The sequence below is a fragment of the Siphateles boraxobius genome, unplaced genomic scaffold, assembly GCF_051911475.1.
Source record: "Siphateles boraxobius isolate OS27281-9 unplaced genomic scaffold, OSU_SipBor_1 65, whole genome shotgun sequence".
Taxonomy (NCBI): domain Eukaryota; kingdom Metazoa; phylum Chordata; class Actinopteri; order Cypriniformes; family Leuciscidae; genus Siphateles; species Siphateles boraxobius.
The window spans coordinates 4,656,241-4,662,986 of record NW_027509192.1 but is presented as its reverse complement, the minus strand read 5'-3'; the positions used below and the strand labels follow the sequence as shown (position 1 = coordinate 4,662,986).

The following is a 6,746-nucleotide window of genomic DNA, read 5'->3' as shown; positions in this document are numbered from 1 at the left end:
ACATTATAAAAAATAATACGAACAAGGGAAAAAAAAAAGCCAGAAGCTGTGACATACACAAAGCAATACCAAGAATTAGAAATGAATCAAGACCGCAGTGCATCATGGGAAATCGACTGCTTTGGCTAATACCTCGATTATGTATAAAAAGCTTCAAAGGGACCCTGTTGGACTTACTCGTATTGAAAGACCTCATGCTCCTGGGTTTCCGCTATCACTTTGAAATATTTTTACCTCAGCGGATCACATCTTGTTGATGGACAAACCAGTGTGACATTTTTTTCCTTTGTGTTTTTTTCCCCAGCCGAGCAGATAATATACTCTCTTAGTGGATTGTAGAACCGCACCTGTTTGCAGGTGTTGAGGTGGATCTTTATAATGGTGCGGTAATGAGTTTTAAGCGTCAGAAGGTGTTTCCTGCAGCTGCTTGAGTCTCTAGTGCGGGAACAACAGTGATCAGCCATCCATCACGTTACAAAAGGATGGTCTGGTTTGACGCTTCCTTCATTCTGTTGTATAACATCCCATTTTATCATGCATGGCTCAAGTGGTCTTCTGTAAGGAAAAGACACTATAGGTGGTCATTCCTCATATTTTTCTAGTTCTGTTTGAACTTTGTACTCTTTTTTTTCCTGTTTTTCACAGAGAAGCCTGAGATGAACCACCGATGGCCTGCGGTACGTTGAACCTCAAGCTGAACGCTTTTGTCGTTTTGACAGCTACATTGACCTCGGCTTTGCCATTTCATCTTTCAAGACGAAAGGTCTGTGAGTTGGTGTGGCCGTCTGAGAGCTCACTCTTTCTTTCTTAACACACACGCACGCACGCACGCACGCACGCACGCACGCACGCACACACACACACACACACACACACACACACACACACACACACCTCATTACAGTTATCCTCCACCTGGCCTGCTCTGCTTTTGAGCTCTCAATCTCTGGTGACATCACTCCTCTGACATCATTGCCTCCTATGAAAGAAGGGTTAATTAGGTCCAACTGTTCCTGGCCCTTGCGATCCAGCCATCTGTTTCTTCACTCGCGTACCGGACTTACATGCTTGTTGTTGAAACTGATGCAATCAGCAATATGTGATGATCCTCGATTGGTTGCATTGTGTTTGGATGAGAATATACTATATGCTGTGTATAAAAATATAATGAAATATAAATAAATACTTTTAATTATAGTTTTTATTTTTCATTTGACATACAGCATTATATATTAATATATTCATATATATATATATATATATATATATATATATATAAATGAAAATAACTTTTTAGCAATTTAAAATATCCTTGCTGAATAGGTTTCACTTACTAAAAAAAAGTAAAAATATATACTTTTGAATGGTAGTTTATGTATTAGTTTATTACAGTTTGTTTACAATCGCTATGACAATTTTTTCAATACTTTTAACAAATTTCCTAAACTCTTAACACAGTTAGCATTACATCCATCTGTGTAAGCTATACTATTAACACATTTCTTGTTGCTTTAACACAACATGCATACAATTAACACAAATTTAAAATGCTTGAACTTCTTTTACACACAAGCTCAAACAAGACCAAAACAATGGATTTTTACTGGCAAATTTACCAATGCTTTAACACTGTATGTCAAAACAGATAACACCATGTTCTAAACCTAACCCAGGCTAAAGTCAAGGTAAATAGCTGTTTACGGTATATTGTGAATTGAAACACAAATATATCCCCTGTATTATTACTGAGAAACAACTGATTGAATTATTTAAATATATAAATTTATTTTTATTTATTTTCTTTATTGCAGCAATTCTGTCTCTGTCTTCGTTTTTTCATTACAGTAACCGTACATTCTATAAAGCACTCTGAGATCGGTCTTTTTTTTAATTGAATTTCTGCAGCAAAAAACCTAAACCCAACAAAACAAAAATGTAGAGAGGGTTCAAAAGAAACTGCAGTGCAAAACACAATCTATGATCAATACAATATACTGTCTGTTGTATAAGGGCATACCCGATACATATAAAATAATGCAGTTTTTGTAATTCCATCTGATGTTAGTGTTTTTATGACATTGTGCTATGGTTGACTAAATCTTCCTGTTTGACGAGAACATATGTTAGTGTTTTGAAAAATTATTTGATTTTGAGACATATTTGCAGTGTTTTGGTAGACATAGTGTATTGTTGATAGTGTATTATTGTATTTTGAAAATCAGTGTTGGAGTTTAGTTTACAATGTGTGATTTTGAGCATGAAATTACCTGTTTTGCCAATTGTGTGTTGTAGGTGTGTTGGTGCATTAAGAGTTTAGGAAATTTGTTAAAAGTATTGAACAAATTGTCATAGCGATTGTAAAAATCTGTATTTAACGTATTTAGGGGTACTTTAGACTCATTTTGTTTTATATTGGTGTATTTTATAATGTTGTTTAAAAAAAAAAAAAAAAAAAAAATATATATATATATTTATTTATTAATGTTGTTATGTATAAATGGTTTCTCGTAGACAATTGTGAAATCTGTGGTTGAGTGTTTTTTATCTTCTTTGACAAAGCAATGGCCCTACTATAAGTGTTGCTAACCTAGTGGACCCCCGAAAAAAATAGTGCAAATGATTCAGACAGCTTCAAATATTGGAATTTTATGGAAATTTAGCAGCAAAAAAATAAATAAAAAATACACAAAGCAAACTTTAGACTTGACGACTGTCAGACATGAACCACAAATGTATTCAAAGATAACATCCCTTTTACTGTAGTTCCTTCCTCACTTATCATTGAAAGTTCAATTGGCCTAACACAATTGCAAATGGTTATCCACCACAGAGACCCAGCTACGCTAAACGCTTCAAAAATTTGCTGTTTCAGCCAAGGCTTTGTTTACATGTTTGGGGACATAAGTCTAAATGATTCATAAGAGAACTGGAGCCACGCTGGACGGCTGACAGAAGCGTTATGAGCGTTCGAGGCTGATAGTATCTCTTTCATTTCCTCCACACAATGCCCTGAAAACAGAAGCCCTGTAGAGGACTGGGGCCTGTGTTCAGTTCTGATAACCTTGAAGGGGAGATGGAAGAAATCATTTACTTTCATAAGGATATGGGCGCTCTAGTCCCATCTTGCTGCCTGAGTGGGCAAAATGGATTTGATGATTTCTTTTCCACTATGCTCTTGCTCTAATGATTTTAATACGCCATTGTCTCTTCCAGATGTTTTTATACATTGTTAGGGAGCTGGTATTACTCTAGATGTTAAATATTCATCCGGATGTGAAACACTAAAGTTGTAAAGGGGAAGAAAATGTATTTTTTTGTATACAATGCATTTGTTTTTGATGATTCAAGGTGACTAAACATGGATTGGGTGTTAAATAAATCTTTGAGTTTCCAAGAAAAGGAAGGCACAATCGTGCAAACAAAGAGAACACAAACTTTATTTACGGTTGTACGTGAAATTAATTTTCTCACTCTTGCGCTTTCTCTCACCTTTTCTCATCTCTTTTTCCTTTGATCTGTTCACCTATAGAGAAATGCAGAATTTCTGTTGAAAGCCTGCGTGGATGCCCAAGAGGATGAGGATACTGCTTTGAGGTAAAACACAACCGAGATGTGAAAGTCAAGGGCACGGCTATAGAAACTTATAGTTGGAACACATCTAAAAAGGAACAGGTAAGATTTGAGTTAATTTTAAAAGAACAACAACAACAACAATAGAGACACTGTTTACACTTGATTAGACACAATTATTGTATCATATGTACATAAATATTGATTACAAATTGATTAATCGTGATTAATCGCATATAATATAAAAGTTTATTTATATAATATATGTGTCTATATATATATATATATATATATATATATATATATATATATATATATATATATAATATTTTTGGTGCTGGTAAATCGATTAATTGTGATGTGTGTATATATATCCATATTATGTTAGATGTGATTAATTGTTTTGACAGCCCTGCATTTTAAATAAATGTAGAATTATTTGTAAGAGGTTGTCAAAGATTCTTGACAAGGTGGTTGTTTATTTTTAAAGCTGGTAGTGTAAATTGCGGTGCATGTTGTCACACTATATAAGGTAAATTATCACAATGGGTAACCTGACATTACTAACAAAAATCTAACTCAAACTCAATCAAACTTTTGACACATTTGTGTAATTGCACTTTTGACTAAAAATGAATGTGAAAATTAGCCGCTGTGTAATCATCCATAGCCAGGATTAAGTCTTAATTCAATTAGGTCATTAGCTTTTATAAACGTGCCTTAGAAAAAGACGTGACTGACGGGTATCTTAAAGACCAAACAATGGCACTGACATATTTTAAGATATACCAGTGCAAGTTGCTTTCAGTTAAAACAGCTCAAACATGCATTCTAGTTTGAGACAAGGTTTACGTCTTGTCTGTGAAACCTAAGAATGATGTTTTTTTATTACAACATATAGCTTCCAAAAGGCAGCCATGAACACACGAAATGGAAACAGACCAACATGTGCTGTATTCCGCAGCTCCTTGATCAATTATTTCTTAACGCGTGACACAGGGAATCGGAGATATCCTTGAAAATAAAACAACTCGTGTCATTTTTCTTTTCTTCAAATGAAGAGCTTTATTCCGGTGTCTGCGGCACAGCATGTTGCCTTTTACGATGTACAACTTCAAGCGAAGCACGTTTAGTTTCTACTTTTGAAACAAATCCAGAAGATTACAGCAGACAAACATCCCATGTAGAAGATCTATTGAGAGCGAACGGCTGATATACCCAGTACCACATTACCGTGCTCATTGTTTCGCTTTTTTTCTCTTCTTCATGATGGAGGATTAAGCAGTGTCTTTAAATGGGTGCCAGGCTCTTAGCAAACAACCATTCACAAACGGAAAACGCAATCGGGCAAATACTGTTAGCAGACAAAAGGAACAGGGTGCATGTCTGCAGACACGGAAAAGCCATTTTAGTTTGCTTGTCAGAGCACACAAGGGCATGAATATTCATTGCCCTATATTTTCAGCTGTGTTTTATTTATTTGTTTAAATTATTTCTCTCGCTCTGTCTCTCTAACACTCTCTTACACTTTTCTTTGTTTTTTCCCCTACGTATAGTTTCACAAAAGCGCAGTTGAGGTCCAAAAGCAGCAGATGTGTTTTCTACCTCAAAGTCTGGGATTCGGCGCACGAAACAAAAAAAAGCGAAGAACGGTGTTTGGCTTTGGAGCAAGAAGCTATTTTCTGCAAAATTCCTCCCAAACCCATTGAGAGAACTAACTACACTTCCACCAAGGATTGCCAACCATGACTAAATGAAAAGTGTTTTGTGCCAATATTTTAGTGCTATTTTTCCATCAAAATGCATCAGCATTGATAATTGCAATTTGATTGTTTAATTGCAATCTCATTAGCAATTTTGAACTATATGCAGTACACATGTAACGTTTGTACGTTTGTATATGGAAACATACATACAATATAAACATGCTGACTGCATCTAAACTTTAGTAGTCTTTACACATGCACAGCTTTTGAAGATTAAGAATCTTTATGAATTCTTAAATATATGTGTCTATTTATATTTTACACTACCATTAAAACGTTTTTGGAAAGTAAGATATTTTTTTTTTCTTTTCAGCAAGGACAAAATTAATCAAAAGTGGCAATATTGATTTCTATTTCAAATAAATATTCATAAATCAAAGATTCCTGAAAAAAATGTATCAGTTTCCACAAAAATATTAAAGAGTTTTCAACATTGATAATTATAAGAAATATTTCTTGAGCATAAAATCAGCATATTAGAATGATTTCTGAAGGATCATATGACACTGAAGACTGGAGTAATAATGCTGACAATTCAGCTTTACATCACAGGAATAAATTACATTTTAAATTATATACAAATAGAAAACATTTATTTTAAATTGTAATAATATTTCACAATATTACTGTATTTCTGATCAAATAAATGCAGTGTTGCTGAAAATAAGAGAATTACGTTCAAAAATAGTATTGACCCATTTTGCATTTTTGGTTGTACTGTTCATCATAAATGAAATGTAAATTTTGAAATATGAATACAATCAGCCAATTTTTTTTGTTTTTTTTGTGCATTTCATTGATGCATATTTCCCCCCGGGGTTTGTTGCTATGATAATTAAATAGTCTAAAATGCTTTTTTTTTTTTGTGCATTTCATTGATGCATATTTCCCCCCGGGGTTTGTTGCTATGATAATTAAATAGTCTAAAATGCTTTTTTTTTTTTGTGCATTTCATTGATGCATATTTTCCCCCTGGGTTTGTTGCTATGGTAATTAAACAGTCTAAAATGCAAAGCACATAAAGGCATCAATTTGAAATATGTAGTCAAATTGTCAAGTGTTATAATTTGCCTAGGTAAAAGCTAAATTTATGTGCAGTGGTGTGTGACGCTTTAGTACGACATTAAAAACCATTTATCGTTACAGATGCAAATGAAGTCACATGTCAGTGTGCCAAATTAAAACTGATTGCATTTCAAAGGAATTTTACCACTTATTTTAATCAACCACTATCTTTTTATAGCTGCAGGCATAAATGTAGCATTGTGTTTTCATTTTCAATGTGGTCAGTATACTTTAGAAGTCCTTTTTCAGAACTAAATGCTCACATATTTGTACTCTAAATTTGAATATTTATATATATATATACATATATAGTCCCCTGGTTGACTTAAATCTCAAATGGCACAC

The 6,746-nt window shown here is 33.8% G+C and overlaps 1 long non-coding RNA gene across 1 annotated transcript; it reads left to right on the top strand.

Moving 5' to 3' along the window:
* Positions 1 to 356: 356 nt before the first annotated feature.
* On the top strand, positions 357 to 5,534 carry LOC143720412 (uncharacterized). The gene is made up of 3 exons (XR_013196550.1): positions 357 to 763; positions 3,530 to 3,672; positions 5,127 to 5,534. It is a non-coding gene; the product is annotated as an uncharacterized LOC143720412 (long non-coding RNA).
* The last annotated feature ends 1,212 nt before the right edge of the window (positions 5,535 to 6,746 follow it).